This window comes from Cupressus sempervirens, chromosome 1 (genome assembly GCF_028749045.1).
Source record: "Cupressus sempervirens isolate cs-2001-9-10 chromosome 1, ASM2874904v1, whole genome shotgun sequence".
NCBI lineage: Eukaryota > Viridiplantae > Streptophyta > Pinopsida > Cupressales > Cupressaceae > Cupressus > Cupressus sempervirens.
In genome coordinates, this window is record NC_143118.1 from 350,529,366 (window position 1) to 350,553,451 (window position 24,086).

The 24,086-nt window shown below is 33.8% G+C and overlaps 1 pseudogene; it reads right to left on the reverse strand.

The window, feature by feature from the left end:
- Positions 1–6,667: 6,667 nt before the first annotated feature.
- On the reverse strand, positions 6,668–23,248 carry LOC149577676 (receptor kinase-like protein Xa21; annotated as a pseudogene).
- Positions 23,249–24,086: the final 838 nt, after the last annotated feature.

Below are 24,086 nucleotides of genomic sequence, written 5' to 3' on the forward strand. Positions count from 1 at the left end.
TTTTTTTTAGGTTTCTTATGTCTGCATATAAGATACGATTCCGGATATAATTTTTCTTTTATTTTCTAATTAATGCAGGTTTTATCTGCTGTCAATCTTGTATTGGCTGAGTGCAAGATCAATGTGATTTTGGGAATAGATAAAAAAATGATTCAAAGAGCCGTCGAGAAACATTTTATAGATAATAATGATAATGATCTAGCAGATAAGTTTATTTGTAAGATTATTCAGATTCCTCTGAGTTTACCTGATCCGACAAATAAAGAATCAGATAAATTTCTACAGTACTATTTGGGACACCAACCACCTATAGAAACCACACTTCGACTGGAAGACAATGAAGACACGGATTATGGTGATTTAGATACAGATAATGGTAAAATATAAGAAAGTGTTCTTTCTACATAACATAGTCATTAAGTTCAAAAAAGATTACATCATAAAATTTTATACAATTGTATTGATTGAAGATATATGACTGCATCAATTAGTCTGTATGATAATTGTATTTTATTTGGCTTACATATTTACAGATGATGATGTAGTCCTTGATCCAAGCACAAGAGAAGATAGTGCAGTGGTAAATATTGAGTGCCCTACTAGATTACACATAGGTTGTGAAGGTAAGTATTTGACTTCTTCAAGTGCTACATTGAAATCATTTAAACTCGCAATAGAAATAAATTTAACAATTCATTTTTTTAATTATTTAGCAGGAATTATCAAAAAGTTGGGCAATTGGCTTGCTTCCCTCTTTCAAATTTTGTGTTTGCTCGCTTGTAACCTTTCAAGCGAACTTAGACAAATTGATGAGGAGTTAAACACAAATAAATTCAAGTCTTTAATGTTCTCAAAAGGTGCAAGGTTAACAAGGGAAATGTTACTATCAAATTATAGCCTAGAAGAAGCTACAACCTTGTATAAGTTTAAAAGATTTTCTATTGGCACCCAAAAACTTCCTCGTGAATGGAAACGCTTTCTGGACTACAGCAAATTTGTGTGCAATGTTCTTTCCATGAGAGGCAAAGTATATAAGCTACTAAATTGGAAGCTAGAATTGGTGGCTTGGATATTCATTTGTTGGAACTGGAAGCATGAGATGAACACTCTCATCAAGGTTGCCTTAACAATTTTGTATTCATTTATTTTGTGTTTGAAAATAAAATTTAATATATTTCTAAATGTTTATTTTGTTTTTCAAGTATAGGGTTGGCACAAATATGCAAGAATGGAAGTGAGAGAAAAAGAAAATCCCATAAAAGATGAAGATGAAGGAAAGGAACATCAATATGGACCTTCACTTAAACAAATAGTTATCAATTATCTTGTTGAAATGCAGAAAATTCAAGGAAATTCAAATGTTGATGTTGAAGAAAGTGAAATCCAACATATCAGTTGGTTGGACTTATTAGAGGCAATGGATATACAAGATGTTTCAATGAGAGGCATTCAATTGTTTCAACAATTTCGCCTTCATTGTGAAACTGACATCCTTCCATGGCCTTTACTAGAATCAAATGCAAATAAATATAAAAGATTAAAATCCTCAATTCTAAATCAAAATTGAAGAAAACTCAATTTATTTTTGTACATAATTTATATATATAGACATTATTTGTAATGTTCAAGAATGTATATTTGTTGAAGTTGTGAAATTCATTTATAATATATTTTAAAACTTTGGAAATAATGTCACTATACCTACATTGTTGTCTTATTCAATCATGTCTCTATCTTTTATCTTTAACATTTTAAAATGGCAAAAAAATATCTGTAAAGAAATACAAATACTTTTTAAAAGTTTCTTGTAAGATTAATTCAATATTTTTGATACGTAAATGTCACTTTCAAACTTACAAGAAATAACAAAGGTTGATTAATTGAAATTTCAAAATGGATGGAGTAATATAACACGCCACAAACATGCACAAGTCATTTTTCTTAGATGTATAAGATCTTGGCTACAAGGAATGGTTAGAATGATGATAATTTACGGTATTATTGTTTAGAAGTTTCAATGAGTGAAATGGATGCTTGCTATAATTTTTAGCTGCTATGCCTATGCTCATAAATTTTTTAGATGTATAATCATATGGAAATTTTTAGATATATAATCATATGGAAATATTTTTAATGAAGACATCATTGTAGAAGAACTAATGCTTAAGAGTCAGATAGATTGCATGGAAGAAAATGCACATGCCTCTATTATGTATAAGTTTAGTTTGATCAACAAATATATTTATTTTTCCTAATAAATCATGAAGTCCATGCATTGCATATCTGCAGTTGAATATTTAAAGACTGCATATTAAATATATTGATCATGCATGCTACTATAATTTTAGGGAGTTTATTAGTAATCAATGAATAATTAATAAATAAATTTATTAGTATGGAGGAGTCTACAAATGGTGTAGACAATATAAGAGAGATGTAATTTATATTGTTTATCAAGCTACAAAATAGAAAGGGTGTATTCATCCTACAAGAATGTAATCAGATTTGGAGATCAATAAAAGATAGTGTATTTGTGTTCTCTATTTTTTATGTTTCTCTATTCTTTTGCTTGTTTTAGATTTTACAATCATACTATAGTAGATATATCCCTTTAGGGAATAGAGTGATAAGGTTTGTAACTTCCCCTTCAACTAAGCATTACTTATTTCCTACATACTTTAGAACAATCATTTCTCAAATCTACAACACTTAAGATCTTAGAGATTGTATAGCTCAGATCATGTTGATTATAATAGGATTAGGACTACTAGCTTGCAATTTTCTTTCGAATGAGATAGAGAGATTTATGGAATGTTTTTAAGTTAAACAATAACTATATGGTAGCACAGTTCCTGCCAAGTGCTTGCAGGGTGGTTTTAGGAAATAGGAGATGGAGGATAAGCAGCTAGAAAATTATTATGAAGAGAAGTGCCAACATTGAAGATATTACATGAATAATCTATAGTAAGGAATTGCTCTTTTGATTTTGTTGCATATATGTTTGAAATAAATGTCCAAGCTCTACCAATTTGATAGTGTAGACGATGAAAGTAAAGTGCAAAATACCATAATGAAAAGGTGCTGAGATTTCAAAGGGACATAATTAAAATAAAGGAAATTCTCCTATAAATTACTGCAACAAAATGTCTGAAATTTTAAAGCTATAATCTATCACAATAAAATGCATGACACCTATCCCTTAATGAACCCCATTTCGTAATCTCCCTAAACACCTCATTTGCATTTTGGGTCATTTGTTAAAGTGTATTTGCAAAGGTTGAGTGGTGAGAAAGACTAGATGGCCTAAACCTATTAACTATCTAGCTAATTTGAGAGGTATTTTGTGTAAGGTAGTTTATGAGGTCCTCTTGCATAGAATTTAAATGATCTAATGGTATGCTTGGAGAGTTTATAGGTGGTCATGGTTGTTGATGGGGAACATTGAGTGGATGGATTTGTGCTTGTGTCACAGAGCATGAAGGGTTTATGCCTGTGTCAAAGCGAGTGGAGATTTCTATGCCTGTGTTAAAATGGATGGAGGATTTTGAGGTTGTGTCGTAGTGGGTAAAGGGTTTTTTAGCTATTCTGCAATCAATGAAGGGTTGTGTGCTTCAGGAATTGATTGCCTTATTAGTGTATGAGATGGTATTTCATGTCTAACTCATTTTCTTGGTTTTTTTGATGCATCTCATAATAAAATAAAAATATATTATAAACCTTACATTTTTAACTAATAGAACCAAATAGAACCATAAACAAAAAAACATGCGAAATTACCTTGTTTATAGGGCAGCATGGTAAAAAATGTTCAAAATGGCTTAGGAAATCTCAAAGCCTGATCAAATTTTACAAATTCTATACTCCTCAAGCTCTATCTATGCTTCTTAGGAATTAAAATGAGGCAACCCATTGGTTTTTAAAAAACTTATAGCTTTTCAAAACTTGACTGGGTTTTATAAAATTAAATCTTTTTAATAATCTAACTAGGTTACAAAACTTAGTTGGGTTATTATTTAATGTTATAAGGCCAAGCTTGGTTACCAATCTTGGCCATTTTTTTAGTTTGTAATAACCCAATCAAGTTAGTAATAACCTTATTGAGTTATTGAATATTTGTTTTGTTCGTGGGTGTCCACATTTTTGTACACCAACCTGGTGCACACACCCCACAAATCCCTGACATCATAATGACTAATATGATGTGTATTCAATTCAAACCAATACAAAATATCACTCTTAACATCAAGGCTTATTACACTGCCTTGTACCTAGCGATAATTTTTTTTTTAACGTAGGACAATAAAACACAATGTCATGTCTAAATAGTATATTTTTAAAGTTCGATTTAGATGACTACAATAAATGTATTGATATCAAATTAATATTTACTAATTTGACATGTATATAAAACATAAAAACGTCTAACTAAAAAGGGTAAAAATAATAAATATTAGCACCTAAAATTTACACTACTGCCAAATTGACAAATGTTAATTATTATTCACAAAATCGCTGAATACGTTCATTGTGAAAAAATGGCATGCTTATTATATAATTATTGTACAATAGAAAATTAAACTACATTAGTCCAAATCAATAATAAAAACACTCCAACACATAATTTGTGTCATAATATTATACAATACTGCAAAGGTACAAACTTACTTACACAATGTTTATGTTTAGATAATCCTTGACAAATACTTCATATTAATTTATTAATATTATTTATTATTCTAAATTTTAATATTGATTTAATTTTATAAAAAAAATACAAAACCAAATAAGCCTGATCCCAAGTTGTCTATAATGTACTATAACTAAAAATACTAGTTATCACACTTATTTCTCTTTCTATATCTCAGCTTAAATTGTACACACTATTGGAAAAATAGAACAACAAAAAAATAATAGAGAAAGAAATAACTTCCAACTAGTTTTTTTTGAATAATAGATGCCAATTTATACAATAGCTTGACTCAGCAACATTCCTAAATGACTACTAATTAGATTGACAACAAACTACTTCATGATTGACAACACACACAGAAACTTGACACTAACTAAAATTTATGGACACCTAACTCAACACATCTACAATAAGAACTTGATTCAAACTAAAACTCTTTGACTCAATCCTAAACTAAACTTGTGTTGCAAGTAAGTCAACAAGGTTTGCCACATGTGTAACAATTATTATTGACTATTGTTGGAACATTAACTCCAACACCCCCACTTAATGTGACAACTAAAGGAAATATTATGTAGAAATTACACTTTGAAAATATGTCATAGAGAAGTAAGATTTTCTCATAGTTATTCAGCTATCATCCAGCTTCAAAACACCATTGGACACACCATCTCCACATGAAATATCTCATAAATGATGTCAAGCTTCCAGACTTTCAGATCTCCCCGAACTATTGGACACACCATCTCTACATGGAATGTTTCATAACCCTCGTAAAGGTATAGCTTCTCCAATCCTATAGCATCTCAAACTATTCAAGCATCCATCTAGACTCTACCACATCTTTTCCTAATTTTCAAAGCAATGATCTCTTCAAAATCAAACAAATTCTTTAATGAAATCATGATCATTTGGCGGTTCTTCTCCTGGCCTCATCTTCTTAACAACTTCTCTAATGAACAGAACTTAATAGGAAGATAGCTCTAATACCATATTGGAAAAATAGATCAATAGAAACATAATAGAGAAAGAAAGAACTTCCAGCTAGTTTTTGTTGAATAATAGATGCAAATTTATACAATAGCTTGACTCAACAACATTCCTAAATGACTACTAATTAGATTGACAACGAACTAATTCATGATTGAAAACACACACATAAAATTAATACTAACTAAAATTTATGGACACCTAACTCAACACATCTACATACAAACTTGATTCAAACTAAAACTCTTTGACTCAATCATAAACTAAACTTGTGTTGCAAGTAATTCAAGAAGGTTTTCCACATGTGTAACAATTATTATTGACTATTTTTGGAACATTAACTCCAACACACACACCCTCTCTCTATCCCACCCTCTCAAAAGTATTCTAGTTTACCACCTCATCCTCGTAACTAATAACAAACAATATAATGCAAACAGATCCCTGAACCTTCAAGAAACAACTCATCTCTTTTCTATAAATTCTCATAACTTCTCCACTTTCAACATCTGATTGCAGATAAATCCTTGAAGCTGTAGGTGAAAATTACAAAAAATAATATTGAAACTCATAAAAAAAAAATTTGATGCTAACAGATCTTTGAGTATCCATAGACATAGTCTTAACTATCATTTGAATTATTTAGATATGTCCTCATAAATTCTCTTTTATAAGTATTGTTGGAAGCCTTGATACTAAATTGATTCAGACAAATCTTTGAACCTATGAATCTAATTCCCAAAGATAACCCTATCTTGGTAAACATTACTAAGGCTATGAATAGTATCAAAACAACATAACTTACAAGTTAATGAGGAACAATCTATTAAATTCATATTGCACAAATAACAAACAGAAAAGTTTTAACTCATGTTCAATCATCAAATAAATGAAGCAAAGGACACTTCTTGTAAAATATCAATTGTAGAGAATAATATAGCTATAAGGGAGTTAGCATTTTGTTTAGATCTAAAAGCAAGAATAAAACTAGGAAGTTGACTGAAATGTGGAAGTATTCGAATCTTTCAATGCAAAATCTCTTGCCCATCTTTTTTTTTTTGCCATTTGGTAGAGATAGTGTTGATATTTACAATTCAATTTTTTTCCCTTCACATATCTCCTCAATAGATTCCAACAACTCTGCAACTTGTGCCATATTTGGTCAATTTTTAGATGAATCTTTTGACCACAACATTTTTAGATGAATCTTTTGAGCAGAAAAGGCTACTTGGATCAGTTGAATAATAGAATTGCATGTTGTTGCCATGTTTTATTCTTCCCCTTTTCAAGATCAAGGTCATTGGTTAAGAGATTAAGAGGTGTCTAAGTCTATTTTAGGTTACTTCTAATCTTACCCAAAGCACTCTGCTATTTACATTTTTTTGGGTCTCCCATTGCAATATATTTACTTAATTTTTATGTGTAGGTTTCCTATTTTTCTAGTGCACACAAGATTTAGGTGATTTAGGTAAGGTAGGGGTGTGATATTATGTCCTCTCAATGAGAAGTAAGTGTTCTAAATTTCATTCTTTGCTATTTTGCCCTAATATTTCATATCTCATAGATTCCAAGCTATCGAGTTGGTTTCCTCATTAAGTGAACTACACCAACTGTAAATCTGAAGGTTGGAGCCATGGAAAGTGATTGTACTTTTGTCAATACCTGAGGACTTATGAAGTTGTGGATAGAGGCTAGAGCGATTCTTATTCAGATTTGTGGAAATAAGATCAAATATTGCTTAGGGATACAGGTTTATGGTTTGTTGTTGCATATTCATGGAAATGCAATCATTTTATTCTGTTTCCAAAGCCTCATGAACCTGAGTCAAATCATAGTTCAAATAATCAAATAATGTGAGCATAATGATTTGATGGTTCATAATAAGTAAGAAATCCTCAAGAATCTAATTCCAAGGCCATCAGGTTGAAGTTAAAGGTTGAATGTTGTTGGTTGTGTGTCAATCTAAAAAATGTTATTGAGAAAGGAGTTCTCAATAAAAAGGTAACAAAATGACCTTCTTTTACAGAGGTTTTGAGAATTCAAAGTCAAGTTACCGAGAATTCAAATAGCCTTTGGAGATGCCCAAAAGATACTTCCGAAAAAGTAAGTGTTGAACATGTGAACCCATTATGAAGAAAAAGAAATGTCAAAGCCTTTAGTGGAAAATAAAAGAATAGAATGCACAAGCTAGCAAAAGGATCACTCCTTGTGCTGCGATCCTGAATAAAAGGAAAATGGGTTTGCGAAGAGGCTAAGTTTTTCTTTCTCTCCCGTATATGTTAATATTGCTAAGAATATATGCAATCTAGATTTTGAAGCAAAGTAAGGCACTACCTGCAAAGCTAAGTATTTATGTGGTTCAATGACTTTTAGTAATATCACTTCACTTAAGTACAGTAAGGGTGCTTTCGAGAACTTAATAATTTAAGTACAGATTAATGAAAAGTTTAAATAGTCATTACTCATGGAATTAAATGTAAATCAGGCCATTATTGCCAAACTTAATTTTTTTCATGTAGCGCCAATGTTCTAATTCCTTAAGGCTATTTCATTGGATTTGCAAGCAATTGGTTTCTGCAAGTTTATTTAATGACTACTTATCAAAAATTGCATCCTGTGCAATCATGGTGAATGGTAATCAGAGTTGCTGGTTATGAAAGATTAATTGGATTAGAAATTGAGTTAAAAGATTATTTAGATACATCCTTTAAGTTCTACGACTTGGGTGATCTACATAGGAGGCTCAATTTTGAATCAATTCACTCAATCACTCTAAAACACAAAAAGAGTGGATTGGTAGAGGCAGCTGGCTTCCCAATGAAATTTCATGCACCTGAGTTAGTAAAGGAGTGTATAGAGAGATACAATCCAAAAATGATGTAGATTCTACTTCCAAATCAATCCATTCTCTTGTCAATTAACAAGGTGTTGATGCAGTTAGCATTTGGCATCCCTGTACAAGAGCAGTATTGTAACATTGATTTTTGGTCCTCCACATCCATGTTTAATGTGAAAATGACCCTCAAATAGGGGGACATGTAGAGGACCTAGTTCCAGATTACTCACTCAAAGAAGGGCAAGATGCCAAAGAATCTATTTGGCACAAATCTAAAGCGAGAGATTGTGGATATCCTCACACTCCTCCTCTGATTGAAAGGAAGGGATGAGATTTTGAAGTTCATCAAGCATCACTTTTTCCTAGTACAATCAATCTGTGTTGAGGATAAGAAGATTGACTGGGCATAGATCATTTGTCATGAGTTTGCTTCCTGGTTGAATTCTACCAAAGAATTCAAGCACATATCATTTGTCATGATCTTGCTTCCTAGTTGAATTTTGCCAAACGATTCAAGCAGTTCTATATGTCCTTCTATTTGATTTATGCTTTGGCAACAAACCATTTGTGGCCTAGTCTCCCAAGTATCCCAAAATATGATGAGTCCACCAAGGTTTATGAGTTATATTCACATCTACAACTACAGAGGAGCTATGAGAAGTATGTAGTTGTCAATGATGCCTTTATGATAAGATTATGTTGGGTGTTGCAAGGTTTCCATGAGATAATATTCTCATCTGAGGCAATTTTTCCTATAAGCTAGTTTGGATGCTCGTTCATCTAATTTCTAAGCTTCTCCTATTTACGAATAGGAGCTTATGATGGATTTCCAAAAAGATTGCCTAGATATCTGTAGGACAAGGTAGTTTTAGTCAAGCTATGTAATCAAATTCTAGAGGTGAACACCTTGTGTTCCAATGGTAGGAAAATTGTTAGGATTCCATTCCCTACTATGGTAGGCCTGTATTCATGTGCCTCCAAATCAAATGCCTAGAACCTAGTAAAGAGTTTTGAAAGCAAGATCAATTTGTTAGACTATGAGGTACTCAGGCTTCAATATGATCCAATAAATTTTGTGAGGGATCATCTAAACTTGGGGTATGCCTATAGGTATGTCCCAGATATTGAAGATTTCTAGTTTGGCTGTCTCACTGAGTACCAAAATTGGGAGAGATTTTGGTCAAGGATAACTATTGATGAAGTAAAATTATATAATAGTTATGTTGACATCTTTGATCTGGGAGATGATGGAGCCTACATGCAACCTACGTCTTATGAGAAGATTAAGAACATACTAATTTTATCTACTCCACTTGTTGAGCCAATCATTGATATGATGGAGGTTCTCATGCGAGGGATAACTAAAAGAATAGTCAAATGGGTGGAGTGGACCCAAGCAAGGAGGAAAAGGATTGGAGCTGTCATTTCAATGGATGGAGTGTCAACAAGAGCTACCCAGTTAGCTATAGCTATGACCAAAATGGACACCACAATAATATCTATTCTAGGCCATCACAATCCATTGGCCAAGGAGTAGACTACCCTCTAGAAAAGAATGTGCCACTTACTCCAACCTAAGGAGCTGGCCCTCTTCCAAACATTTGGAAGATGGGAGAGAAGGAAGATGACAAGGATAAGGGGAAGGAACAAGAGAAATCAGTAGCTAAGCCATCCTCCCCTATTCAAGTCATCAATTTGGATGGCGATACAAATCCCATGGATGACTAGGAATAGGAAGCATCTCAGCAAGGGGATACATTAGCCCTTTTGGTAACCAAGATAGCTTACTTCCCAAAGCAAGCCAACTCCATTGATTCTGAGGAAGCTATTCGATCCATCTGCACTAAAATCTTCTATCAATGTGCTCTCTAAAGAGTCTTGGCTTGAAGAGACCATTGATAGAAAGAAGAGCAGATATGAGGATGTAGCCCCATCAAAAGACTTGATCACACAAGTCACCTCCTCTTAGCCATCAGAGAAGACTAAGAGGCATAAAACAATTGATGCATTGTCTATAGATTCAACAACTAGCCATATGCTAGTTGAGATTATAGAGGCTCAGATATAGGGAAGATTTTACGAGCTCTCAAAAGATGATTTTCAAATCAAAACATTGGATCTTTGAAATCCAATTCATGACTCCATGGTGAACATGTGGAATTCCACCAATGAAAATATTGAGGACAAGTTGGAGGAGCTAAGAGTAGAGAAGGAGATATTGAAAGCCTCAAATAGAGACCTAGTAGAGTACATAAAATCTAAACTTGGGAGTACTTCTTCCACTCAATTTGACCCAAATGTAGAAGAAAACAAGAACTTACTACTAAAGCTACAACAAGAGATACAATTTGGGCAAGTAGGCCGAGCATGGGTAGATTAGATAAACGCCCAGGGTCCCCCACTAGTTGAGAATCTAGGGAGCTTGGTACTGGATGCTCACAAGCTTAGAGAGGCTACCTCATATCATAAAACAACCATACAGAAGGCAACACACAAGATGACAGAGTAATTTTCCCTTCTGTAGGAAGTGATAGATATGAAGACCAATGTGGCCATTACTCACGGGATTCTAAAGTTTGGCCAAGAGTCTCTGTTCCACTAGAAGAAATCCTTGGAGTTTGTCATTGAAATATCTATGAGATCTATGAGTGAACTTAAGGATGTGCACGACCTAGTACAAAATATTATTGACAAGTTGTTTCAATACTTGAAGATCTTGAACATAGAGTCCTTTGTATCTACTAATGGAAAGCTGGTGGACATCGAAAGAATGAAGTCCAAGTTCCTGACATTAATTGACAAAGCCATTGACCTGCTTAACTTCTAGGTGGCCAAGATCCAAGAACTATCAACAACTAATGTAGTCATAAAGAGGGAAATGGAGAAGTTCCAGTCGAGGGTTGCTAGAATTGATGAACTTACATAAATGTATGATTATTGGAATATCAAAGCCAACAATATCCTCATTCTAGGTGTTGAAGATCTTGATAAAGTAACTGAAGCTATGAAAGAATATAGGGTTAAATCAATTACTTCTAAGAAGGCATGATGATTTTGATTCTTCTCTAGACATCTATCATTCTTCCCCTCTTCCTTCTTTTGTCACCATTTTTGGCATTTTACTAATTCTCTATAATGGGCAATTATTCGAGCTTGTCCTTTTTTTAGAATATTCTATTTAGAGATGCTCTACTAATAAATCATCCAATGTAATTGACCATTTTGAGAAGGCCTATAAATGTAACCTTTTAAGATGTAAATAAGATCGGCAAAATTTACTTTGAAAAAACCCGTGTAGCTAGGACTACTATGTGGGACTCTAAGTTCATTTTAAGTTTTGATGTTCATTTAGTTTAAGTGGAGTTTATGGAATAAATTTGTTAATGCTGAAAGTTGAATGAATATGAATGAACTTGGCTTTATTTCCTTCGTTCAATAGGTTGTATGCTTTACTCCTGTCAGCATATGCATGTCTTATCTTCATTGTAATCTATGTGTTTAGTTTAGTTTGTTGTATAAGGAAGTTGGAAATTAGTGTGGGAGTAGCTGAGGAATAGACAATCTTGGTATTGTTAAAACATTGGCTAACTATATAATATGTGAATTGCTTATTTCATTATCTTTCCTTTCTTCCTGTTTTTGTAGTTAGTGTTGCATGTTTCCATTTGTTTTTATTTTTAGTTTGAGTAGATTTCATATTGTGAGATAGTCCCCCTTCTTTGTCTAGGTTGTTTAAAGTGTTGAGCAACTTGGTTTTTGCCTCTTCTACTCTCTGGTTAAAAGCACACCCCCAAAACCCAAAAGATAAATTCATTGCATATCTTGCACCCATAAGAGAGTTGTACCTTTCAATTCAGGGGTCTTTGATAGATTACTACGCTAACCCATTATGTTGTTAACTTTTGTGTTTTCCATATAATCCTTTGGGAAAGTAAAGAGTTAAGGTACAAACCAATATATAAAGGAAGACAAGCTATTAACCAATAGTTTTTGGTGACTCTACTGGGGATGATACTCATACATCTTAAGTTCTCTTAAGTAGGGTCCTACATTCTCTTAAGTAGGTATGTTTGTGGCTTTAATTAACAAACTCAAAGATTATCTCTGTGGCACTCAAATAATTGAGTCATGTATAACAAATCTTAAGGAAAATTGGTTTTGCCTCATTAAGGAAAAATTCTCGTAGTGCAACCTAATCTTGGCTTCTAGGATGAGCAAGAAGATATCATAAATCAGTTGAATACCCTTGCCTAGAAAAGCCAAAAGTCCATAGACCAATATAGAAGAGTAAGCTTCGCCCTCAAAAGAGACGAAGCAAATGTTGAATATTGGGAGGGAGTTTTGCAGGAAAGAAGATTGAGAGAAGTGCATCCGTAGTGAATTGATATAGTTCACCCTGGATTCTACATATACCTGCAGTGCTTGTGATAAGGCGAAGATTAACCCTGTGTTTGAAGAATTGCAAAAAGCTGACTTCCCTATATTGGAAGACCCTATAGGACAAGGAAGAATGTGCTCTTGAGATCCAGTGTATGAAGGTATCTGTGGTGCTTTGTTTCTGCCTCACCATTCTATTGCTCAAATATGCAACCATTCATCTTTTCCTCCTATTTTTTGCACTCAAATCCCATATATTTATAATACCCTCACTCTTCATGGAGTAGTCACTCCTACTGCTATCACTTTTTAGCTCGTGCTAGTAATCCTCCCTGGCTTAATGGTTGTTCCTTGAGGTAATGTCATTGGTCCTCTATGCCTTGCTGCCAACAATGACGTTCCTAGAGCCTCTAGAAAGAATTTCCCAAAGTTCAATGGTGATGGGAAGATTTTTGCCGATGAGCACATCACGGGATAAAAGTACAAAGTTGCGTCACCTTTCAGGCTGACTTATCAGAATGACTGAATTTGAGTATTTCTATCTAAAAATAATTTTTGTTCAAACACATGATCTTGATAAATTTATTCTAGCTAAGTTATATATGGTCTCACACTTTTCCAATTGAAAATGTCTATTAAATGGATGTTTTATATTAGTTATTATCCAATTAGTAAAGAAATAAAATTATTTTAGAAAATTGATGTTTCAATAACTCTTACTATTTTTTATTATATTTTTTAAATAACATATAAACACCATTTTATAGATCTCAAAGTCATGAATATTCTCATATATAGTTCATAGTGTTTTAATTAGATATAGTATATTGTAATTAAAAAATTCTACAAGTACATATTTTAACACTCGAGAAGATGTCAATTTTGAGAAAGAAAAAAATATTAAATCATATATATATTTTTTGAAATTATATGACGTTCTAGAGGAGAGATTCCTCTTCCAGAATCTATAATTTTTCTTTTGGTTGGAATATATTTATTTTGAAAAATGTGGTGGGAGATGAAAACCGTTGATTTGAATAAATTAAAATTTGAATCATTATAAAAGAGAAAATATAGGTCTAAAGCCAATTTTAATTTTTGATTTTTCTACCTACATATGTTATTTGTAACATAATTTGATATCAAAAGGAAATAAGTTTATTTCCATGTCATTTTGTGGTGGGAATTAGACCCCTAATTTCCAACATTTTTTAGCAACTAAAAAGTTATCTTTAAAAATAGAAAAATAAATAATTTCTTATTCCAAATAATTATAAAAAATTATAATCCTAAAATTCATCCATTTCTACACATTTCATTAGTTTACTTCATTTTCAAATTCTAAATAATAATACCAGTGTTATGTCATTGTAGGTGAATAGTTATACTTTTGTTAGCCTTTTCCTTTGTAAAAGGGTGACACAGGTTTGTGCTTTTACCCTGCGACTTTCATTGCTGCATGTAATGTCATTTGTCCTAAACATGAAGATGTTTCAATGAGGATTTTCATGATAACCATGGTTGACAATGTTGTTGGCTAGTTTCAGCACATCCCAGTGGGATGTATAGCAACCTGGGATGACATGTGGACCCGATTTGAAGATCGTTACAAGAGTACAGAGGATGAACACACTCTCATGACTCAACTTACCTAAATCAAGAAGGAGCCAAGTGTTCCTATGATATATTTTATTTCTAAATTCAATAAGTTGGTCAATAGGATCCCTTCTGCAAGAAGGCCTACTACTAATAACAAGAAGATGTTCTTCACTAGCTCAATGCCCCCTAACATAAGCTTTCATATCAAACGTGCACATGTGGCTAATTTTTTGGTTGCTCAAAACTTGGAAATTGAATTAGAGGATGATCTAATAGCAGCTAAAAAATGGAAAAGAGAAATTCATAGTGGAGCATCTTCAAGCTCTATCCTTGGTGTAACTAACAATACTAAAGCAATGCTTCAGAAACTCTCCAATGAGATTATTACCATGAAGAGAAAAATGGGAAAACTTGACCCTTCACCCCAGCAACCATATCATGATATTCCTTGAAGGCAACATGAAGGTAGGCCATATTAGTTGTCATCTACTCAGTAGAAGCTTGCTATCAAGGCACCCCCCAAGAAGAAAAGCATGCACATTTTTCATCTACAAGCTAATCATGATGGTGATTCCTACCCATAGATGAATAGATATAAGTAGCTCATCACTTCTAATGAGCTAACTATCTAGTATCCTAAAAGTGAAGATGATTCTACTTTGCATGGTGAATCTAGAACATTATTTTTGGAGTATGAATTAGATTTGGAAGTTGGAGGTGACTGCTTCACCATCCTAGATGGAATTTAGATGATTGTGGCTACAAGAAGTCAGAGAGAGAGGAATCTAGGGAACTTTATTCCTTCTTAGAACATAGTCACTAGCCCTTTACCAACTACAGCGGGAGTATCTACTTCCTCAACCTGGAGTTAAGAACTATCAAAGTTTGAACCAAGTGGTAAGCCTCATTCCTTGTTTGATATTATACAATATTGTAAGGATGCTCATATTCAGGTGTCTCATCTTTAGTATCTCAAAACTCATCTATATCAATTACAAAAGCTAGTTGATTATCGTAAAAGTGACACTAGTGCCAGAACTTAGCCTAATGTCAACTCTACCATTAACAATGACCAACCTCAATTGGATAGTGTCCCTCTAGCTGATGAAGAGCTTGTTTTGCCTATGTTATTCAAAGAGAAAGAATAATCATCCTACCTACCTTCCCTAGTCAAAATCTGGACCCATTCTATGTGTCTTTGTACATAAATGGTCATAAGCTTAGTAACTGTATTATTGATTCTAGTGCCTTTGATAATGTCATGCCCTCTATAGTTGCCCATGCCCTTGGCTTGAATCTTACCAAAACCTTTGGATGTTTCTACTCCATGGATGCAAAGAAAGTCCCTCTGATAGGTCAAGTAAAAGATGCACAAGTAGCATTGGTTGTTCACCCTACAAAGAGAATAAAGTTGACTATCCTTGTAGAACATATTTCTATGAGCTATGGGATGCTTTTGAGTAGAAGTTTGTTTAGGGATATGGGAGGCAAAATGAAGATGGATTTGTCTCATGCCATTATTCTCATGGGGAATAAGAAGATCAAGTTGGAACCTGAAGAGAAGGCTAAATTCATAGTTTTATAGTTTGATGATTCTAAGGAACACATTTTTTACCAAGAGATGGAGTTCAGAAACTACATGATGTTCTTTGACTCTAATTATTTAGAAGAACAACTAGATCCCTCTAGTGATCTCAAAATTTGGAGCCTAGAGTTTGATGAAAGTTGTGTAACTGTCAGGTCCGGAGCTGGGGTGGTGTTGATCTCCCCATGCGGATATGTAACTTAGCTTTCCTACAAGTTTCAATTCAAGAACACCAATAACACAATAGAATATAAAGCCTTGCTTCTAGGTATCAATGTTACAAAGAAAAGATGAATCAAAATTCTAAGAGCTCAAGGATATGCTGAGCTTATGGTAAAATAAGTCTGAGCTTAGTACACTATAAAAAATGTGGGGCTCGAGAAGTACAAAAATAGAGTCTAGGCTGAGATTGAGCACCTAGATGCCTTTTCAATCCAAGATGTTCTAAGGGAGCAAAAGGCAAGGGCAGACTTGTTAGTGGCATCTTCTTTGTTGCTACTTCCTCATCAATACTTCATAGATAATGAATACAACGTCAAAGTCTTGTTTAGACAAAATGTTCCTGATAATGTAGAAACTTGGCAAGTATTCAATGATGACAAGAAAATCCAACCTTTCCTTGAATAATTTGAGACCTTAAGTGATCAGTACTTTGAAGGGAGTGAAAATGTCTGCAAGGATTTTACCCATGAAACCGAAAAGGAGTTGGAGCTTGGAGTCAAACAACTCAAAGGTAACAACATACCTCATCACCTTATTTCCCTTGAGGATTTTTTTGATAGGCATGATGCATTTATCTGAAGGGAAAGAGGAAGGAAAGGTGGAACTTTAGGAGAGTATGAAGGAATGAATATTGGCACTGAGTATAAGCCAAAAATTGTTAATATTGATAGTAGTTGCTCAAAGGAAGAAAGATCAAAGGAAAAAGGTTTCAGAGTACCAGAATGTGCTTTCTTGGGGATACAAGGACCTAAAGACATTTATAAATGGTGAGTTCAAGAAAAAATTCCCCCCTAAAGCTTGATGCTACTCCCTTTAGGCAAAAGCAGCATTACTGCAATCATATGGTCTTTGATGCCATTTTTAGGGAGGTGCACAAGATGCTGAAAGACAAGATTATCTACCCCATACATCATTTGATATAGATAGCTAGCATTGTCCTAGTCTGGAAAAATAGTGGAGAGATTAGAATATGCGTGGATTTCAGACATTTAAATCAAGCATCTCTAAAGGACAACTATGCCTTGCCTAACATGGACCACTTGCTGCAAATAGTTGTTGGCTCCAAAATGATGTCCATGCTAGATGGATTCTCAGGTTTCAACCAAATTGAGGTAAACCCAAAAGATTAGTACAAGACTATATTCACCATTCCTTGGGGAATGTTTACATATAACAAAATGCCCTTTGGGCTTATTAATGTTGGTGCCACCTTTCAATGGGCTACAAATTCCTCATTTTCTAACCTAAAGGATAAGAAAATTGTTATCTACTTGGATGATCTGACAATCTTCTCCAAGAAAGGAGAAAACCATCTAAAAGACCTAGAGAAGGTGTTCAAAAGATGTAGAGAGTATGGGATTTTCCTCAATCCCAAGAAGTCAGTTACAAAAGACAACCTACTAGGTCATATAGTCTCCCAGGAAGGCACCAGGATTGATCCAGAATGTGTTAGAGCCATCTCATAGTTGAACTTACTGGGAAGGAAATCTGGAGTCAAATCTTTCTTTGGACAGGTGAACTTTTTTAGATGATTTTCCCCTAACTTCTCTGAAATCACCAAGTGCATTGGTGATATTATGAAAGGAATTAAGATCTTTAAGTGGAATGATTTTGGAATAGTGCCTTTTGATCAAATTAAGGAGACCATAGCCAAGGCATCCATGCCGGTACATCCAGATTACACTAAAGAGTTCATATTATAGTGTTACACTTCAGGCCATACATTGTCTACAATACTCATACAGGAGAACAAGGAAGGCATCCAAGCACCAATTTCCTTCATGAGTACCCCCCCTTAAGGAGCATGAGCTTAGATATTCTCAAATGAAGAAGCATGCCTATGAAGTGGTAAGAGCTCTCAAGAACTTTAGATTTTATGTATTGCACTCTCATTCTTTTATGTTCATACTTGATTCAACTGTCAAGAGCATATTGACCCAACAAGAGATAGGTTGTAACACTATAGGTGCATGGATAACCAAGGTTCAAGAATATGACATTTATGTAAAGCCAACCAAGTTGGTGAGAGGAAATGGCTTGTGTAAAATAATAGCAAAAAATCAGGACTTAAACTAGGATGATGAATCTTCAAAAACACTAATGATCAGACTTTAGGATCCCTGGTTCTTGAATATTACCTACTTCCTAACTTATAGAGATTTCCTTGATGGACTAACATATAAGAAGAAGCAAGACCTTAGAATCAGATCAGCTAAGCATGGCATCTATGATGATCAACTATATAAGAGGACAGTAGATGGGACCTTTCTAAGGTGTGTGGATAAACCTCAACAAGAGAGGTTTCTTCATAGCTTCCACAACGAGGCCTATGGAAGTCACTCTTCATCAACAATCACAACATATAAAATCTTGAGGCAATGCTACTACTGCCCCAAAATGTTCAAGGATACATATCAATGGGTGGAAAAGTGTGACAAATACATAATGTTCTCAAGAAATCTTCAATTAGTTGCTCTACCTTCAAAGCCAATTGTAATTAAAGGCCCCTTTTAGCAATGGGAAATTGATTTCACTAGACCAATCAATCCACCCTCATCTACTAGACATCTATATGTCATCACTACTATAGACTACTTCACCAAATGGTTTGAGACCAAGCTGACTAAGAAGACTACTTTTGAAGTAGTTTGTGAATTAATTAAAGATAATATCTTGATAAGATTTGGAGTGTCAACAAAGTTTTTCATGGAAAATGCTTCCTTTCTTTTTTTTGCAGAAATCACAGAATTTTGCTATGACAATAGTATTCACTTAAGTCATTCATCTGACTACTTTCCTTAGGAAAATGGTCAAGTAGAGTCAAGCAACAAAAACTTGAACAATATCATGAATATATTGGTTTCTAAGAACCAAAAGAACTAGCACAAGAAATTATATGATGCACTCTAGGAAGACAAAGTTACACCTAAGAAGGAAATCAAGATTTCCCTATTTGAATTGGTTTACAGAGTTCAAGCTAGTCTTCCTCTCCCACTAGAGCTATCCATCTACAAACTACAACAAGTAATCAAGGATGCACAATTCCAAGATGGATTGGAGAAGTGCATTATGTATCTAACTAAGTTGGTAGAATAGTGTGATAGGATGGTTGATCATATTTTCGAACATTAGAAGTGTGTGAAGTCATTCTTCGATAAGAAGGCTAGACCAAGAATATTCATAGAAGGTAACCTAGCATTGCTATGGGATAGAAGGCATGAGCCCAAGGGCATGGCTCACAAGTTTGACTCACTCTGGAAGGGCCCTTTCAAGATTATGCAGGCAAACTAGAACAGTTCCTTCATTCTGGTATATCCTTCTAGAGAGATTCTACCATTTTCATACAATGGCCAAGACTTGAAGTTGTTTCAACTTCACAATTGAAAGAAGGTAGCTCCTATAGTTAGCGTTAGTCTAGATATATTTTTTTTAATTTTCATGCTTTGTTTTCCCGCTTTCCTAGTTTAGCTTTCCTTCTAGTTGTGTCCTTACTTTAGTTGCCCATTGTATTTTCGTCATTCTAGTTGTGTGAAACTAGAGATTCTAGGTCCCTTCTCAGACATTTTTGTAAATTCCTAAGTCCCCAGTTAGAGCCAACTGTTACCAAGTTTTAGTCTTCCACTTTTCAAGCTTGAAGTCATTGGTTAATAGAGTAAGAGGTGTCTAAGTCTATTTTAGGTTACTTATCTTTTCCAAAGCACTCCGATATCTACATTTTCTAGGTCTCCCTTTGCATACATTTACCTAATCTTTATGTGTGGGTTTCTTATTTTTCTAGTTTACAAGGGGTTTAGGTGATTTAGGTAAGGTTGGGGTGTGATATCATGTCCTCCCAGTGAGAAGTAAGTATTTTGAATTTCATTCTCTTCTATCTTGCCCTAATATTTTATATCTCACATATTATGAGCTATCAAGTTGATTTCCCCATCAAAAAAACTACACCAACTACGAATCCAAAGATTGGAGCCACAAAAAGTGATAAAAAGGGCTGTGAATGTGCTTTTGTTAATACCCAAGGACTTATGAAGCTATGGATAGAGGCCAAAGTGATTCTCATTTAGATCTATGGAATTAAGATCAAATATTGCTTAGGAATACAAGTTTATGGTTTGTTGTTGCATATTCATGGAAATGCAATCATTTTATTTTGTTTTTGAAGCCTTATGAACCTGAGTCAAATCATAGTTCAAATAATCAAATAATGTTAGCATAATGATTTGATGGTTCATAATAAGTAAGGCATCCTTGAGAATCTGATTCCAAGGCCATCAGGTTGAATTTAAAGGTTGAATGTTATTGGTTGTGCTTCAATTCAGAAAATGCTACTAAGAAAGGAGTTTTCAATCCAAAGGTAACAAAACGGGCTTCTTTCTGGAGGTTTTGAGAATTCAAAGTCAAGTTACCCAAAATTTGAATATCCTTCGGAGATGCCCAAAAGATACTTCTAGAAAAGTAAGTGTTGAACATGTGAACCCGTTATGAAGAAAAAGAAGTGTCAAAGCCTTTAGTGGAAAATAGAAGAATGAAATGTGCAAGCTAGCAAAAGGATCACTCCTTGTGCTGTGATTTTGAATAAAAGGAAAATGGGTTTACAGAGAGGCTAATTTTTTCTCTCTCTCTCCCATATATGTTAATATTGCTAACAATATCTGCAGTCTAGATTTTGAAGGAAAGTAAAGCACTTCACACAAAGCTAAGTATTTATGTGGTTCAATGACTTTTAGTAATATCACTTTACTTTAAGTAAAGTAAGTGTGCTTTTGGGAACTTAATATTTTCAGTATAGATTAACAAAAAATTTAAATAGTCGTTACTCATGGAATTAAATGCAAATCAGGTCATTATAATCATTGGCTGAACTTAATTTTGTTCATTTGTCACCAACGTTCTAATTCCTTAAGGCTATTTCATCAGATTTGCAAGCAATTGGTTTCTACAAGTTTAGTTGATGGCTACTTATCAAAAATTGCATCATGTGCAATCATAGTGAATGTCAATTAGAGTTATTTGTTATGAAAGATTAATTAGCTTGGAAAGTGAGTTAAAAGATTATTTAGATACATCTTTCAAGTTCTATGACTTGCATGATCTACATAGGAGGCTAAATTCCCAACTCATTCACTCAATCACTCTGAAACTCAAAGAAAGTGGATTGGTAGAGGCAACCAACTTCCTAATGGTAGTTCATGGACTTGAGTTTGTTAACGAGTGCATAGAGAGATACAATCCATGAATGATGTAGATTTTATTTCTAGATCAATCCATTCTCTTGTCAATTAACAAGGTAGTGATGTAGTCAACATTTGGCAACCCTATAAGAGAGCAGTATTGTGAAATTGATTTTGGGTCCTTCGCATCCATGTTTAATAAAAAAAAAGACCTTTAGATGAGAGGAAATGCAGAGGACCTAGTTCCAGACTACCCGCCCGAAGAAGAGCAAGATGCCAAAGACTCTATTTGGCACAAATCTAAGGCAAGAGATTGTGGATATCCTCACACTCCTCCTCAGATTGAAAGGAAGGGAGAAGATTTTGGAGTTCATTGAGCATCAATTTTTCTTAGTGCAAGCAATTTTTGCTGCTCGGATATGAAGATCAATTGTGCACAAATTATCTGTCATTAGCTTTCTTCCTAGTTGGATTCTACTGGAGGATTCAAATAGTTCTATATGTCCTCTTATTTGATTTATATTTTGGCAACACATCATTTGTGGCCTAGTCTCCCAAATATCACAAACTACAATGAGCGCACCAAGGTTTATGAGTTCTATCTACATCCACAACAGTAGAGGAGCTATGAGGAGTATGTAGTTTTCAATGATGTCTTTCTTACGATGAGATTGTAGTTGGAAAGTAAAGAGTCAAGGTACAAACCAATATATTAAGGAAGACAAACTGTTAACCAACACATTTATCATACGTAAAAGCTTCATTACACAACAACAAGATATCATCAACCACCTCTAAAATCCTATTAGGAAAAAGCATACTAACCCACATGTGTAAGATGAGTCCATCAAAAAAATCTAGTGGGTTGGCCTCTTACCTGTTAACATCTCCAACAACAAATTTCCATAGCTGTAAACATCTCCCTTAGTTGAAATTGTTGAACTAACTCCATGCTCTACATCAAACCTATGTCATTTTTCTTCAATTAGAATAGTGTAAGAAAATTGAAAAATTAGGGCAAGTCTTAAAAATAAAATAACAACTGTTTACCACGGGAAATGTAGCCTAAAGCATCTTTCAATGTTGTTGAAGCTAAAAATGAAACCTAGAGTTGTGAGATAGTATATGGGCATTTCCAAAATTGGCTATATGGGCTGTCATATAGAAGTCTAGAAGAACATTGTTTGGCTTTAAATCATAGTGAAAAATTTGAATTCATTTTCCCTACACCCCCAATATTACATTTTCCAGTATCAAAATGCAGATTCTTGTCAAGGATTTCATTACGTATGAACTCAAAAACCAAACCTTTGAAGTCAAGATTAGAGCATGGGGTTTGGACTTTTATTATATTTTGGTGCTTGACCTTACTCAACACTTGGAATTCAATACTAAAGATTTTATGAGCTGCTTCATTCTTTAAATTGAGAGCCTTAACAACTACCATTATTCCATTATTGAAAAGTCCTTTGTATATAGAGCCAACACCTCCAAATCCTAGCAACTTGCCCTTGCCAAATCCATCAGTTGTAGTCTTGAGCTCCTTATATGAGATTCTAGGATGTGGAAACTCTATTGATAGTTCCACACCCCTTCACACATAAATACTTGTACAAAAGTAAAACATATAAGCTAAATAGAACTAGAGAGGGAATCACATAAGTCATGTATTTAAGTAATTTATGGAAGTGCCTTGGAAATGTAAAATTCCCTTGTCCACATAATTGAGCGACTCCTTTTAGTGGTGACTCTATGAGGTTTTTAAATGGTTCCCATTTCATTTGGATCACGAATTTGAGCTAGAATTAGAATTCAAAATTCTCAAAAATTTCCTACTCCATTGTTTGGATTTACAACATGGGAACTAGAATTCAGGGAAATGTGGATTTTGTATCACCATTTGACCCTCAAAACAATCATTTCATCTCCCCTCAAAATAATTGTATTTGGAATTCCCATTTTAGATCCCATTTTTAAAAAATGAGGATTCTAAGTAAAGTGAAATTTAATTGGGTGTGACATCTGGATGCTCATTTGGGCACCTATTTTTGCACATAATTTTGAAATTTAATTGATTTATAATCAAGAGAGTGAGGCTTTTTAAGAAATGACACCCTTTGCATCTACTTCAGGTACCCTTTGAGCACCATTTTGTAAAAATTAGTAGGTATCATTTGAAGAAATTAGAAAGATTACTATAGAAATTCGTACGAATGCAATTTTTTTAAATTAGGGAAAAACATTCTGCTATTGTTGTTCCTACTCATATGTTTGGATAAAACAACTAGTACCATACATATCTAATTTCTTTCGTATTCCTTTTAACATTTTCTTAAATTTAAAGTTACAATGAACATCAACATTTTTGGCATGTGTAGAGTTGGAAGCACCATGAATAGATCCTTGAAAAAATGGGGAATAAGAATCACCTTTCATATTGTAACTTTTATATTTGTCTTTTGAACTATATATTTGTATTTTGAACCAAACAGGCTTGAAATAAAAAATTCTAAATATCAAATATTTTTGGTTTGAACGAAACAATCATAAAATGAATTTTGGAAATAGTAATCTAGATTTCAAGTTCCAGAATCTCAAATCAAATATTCTAAATTCCAA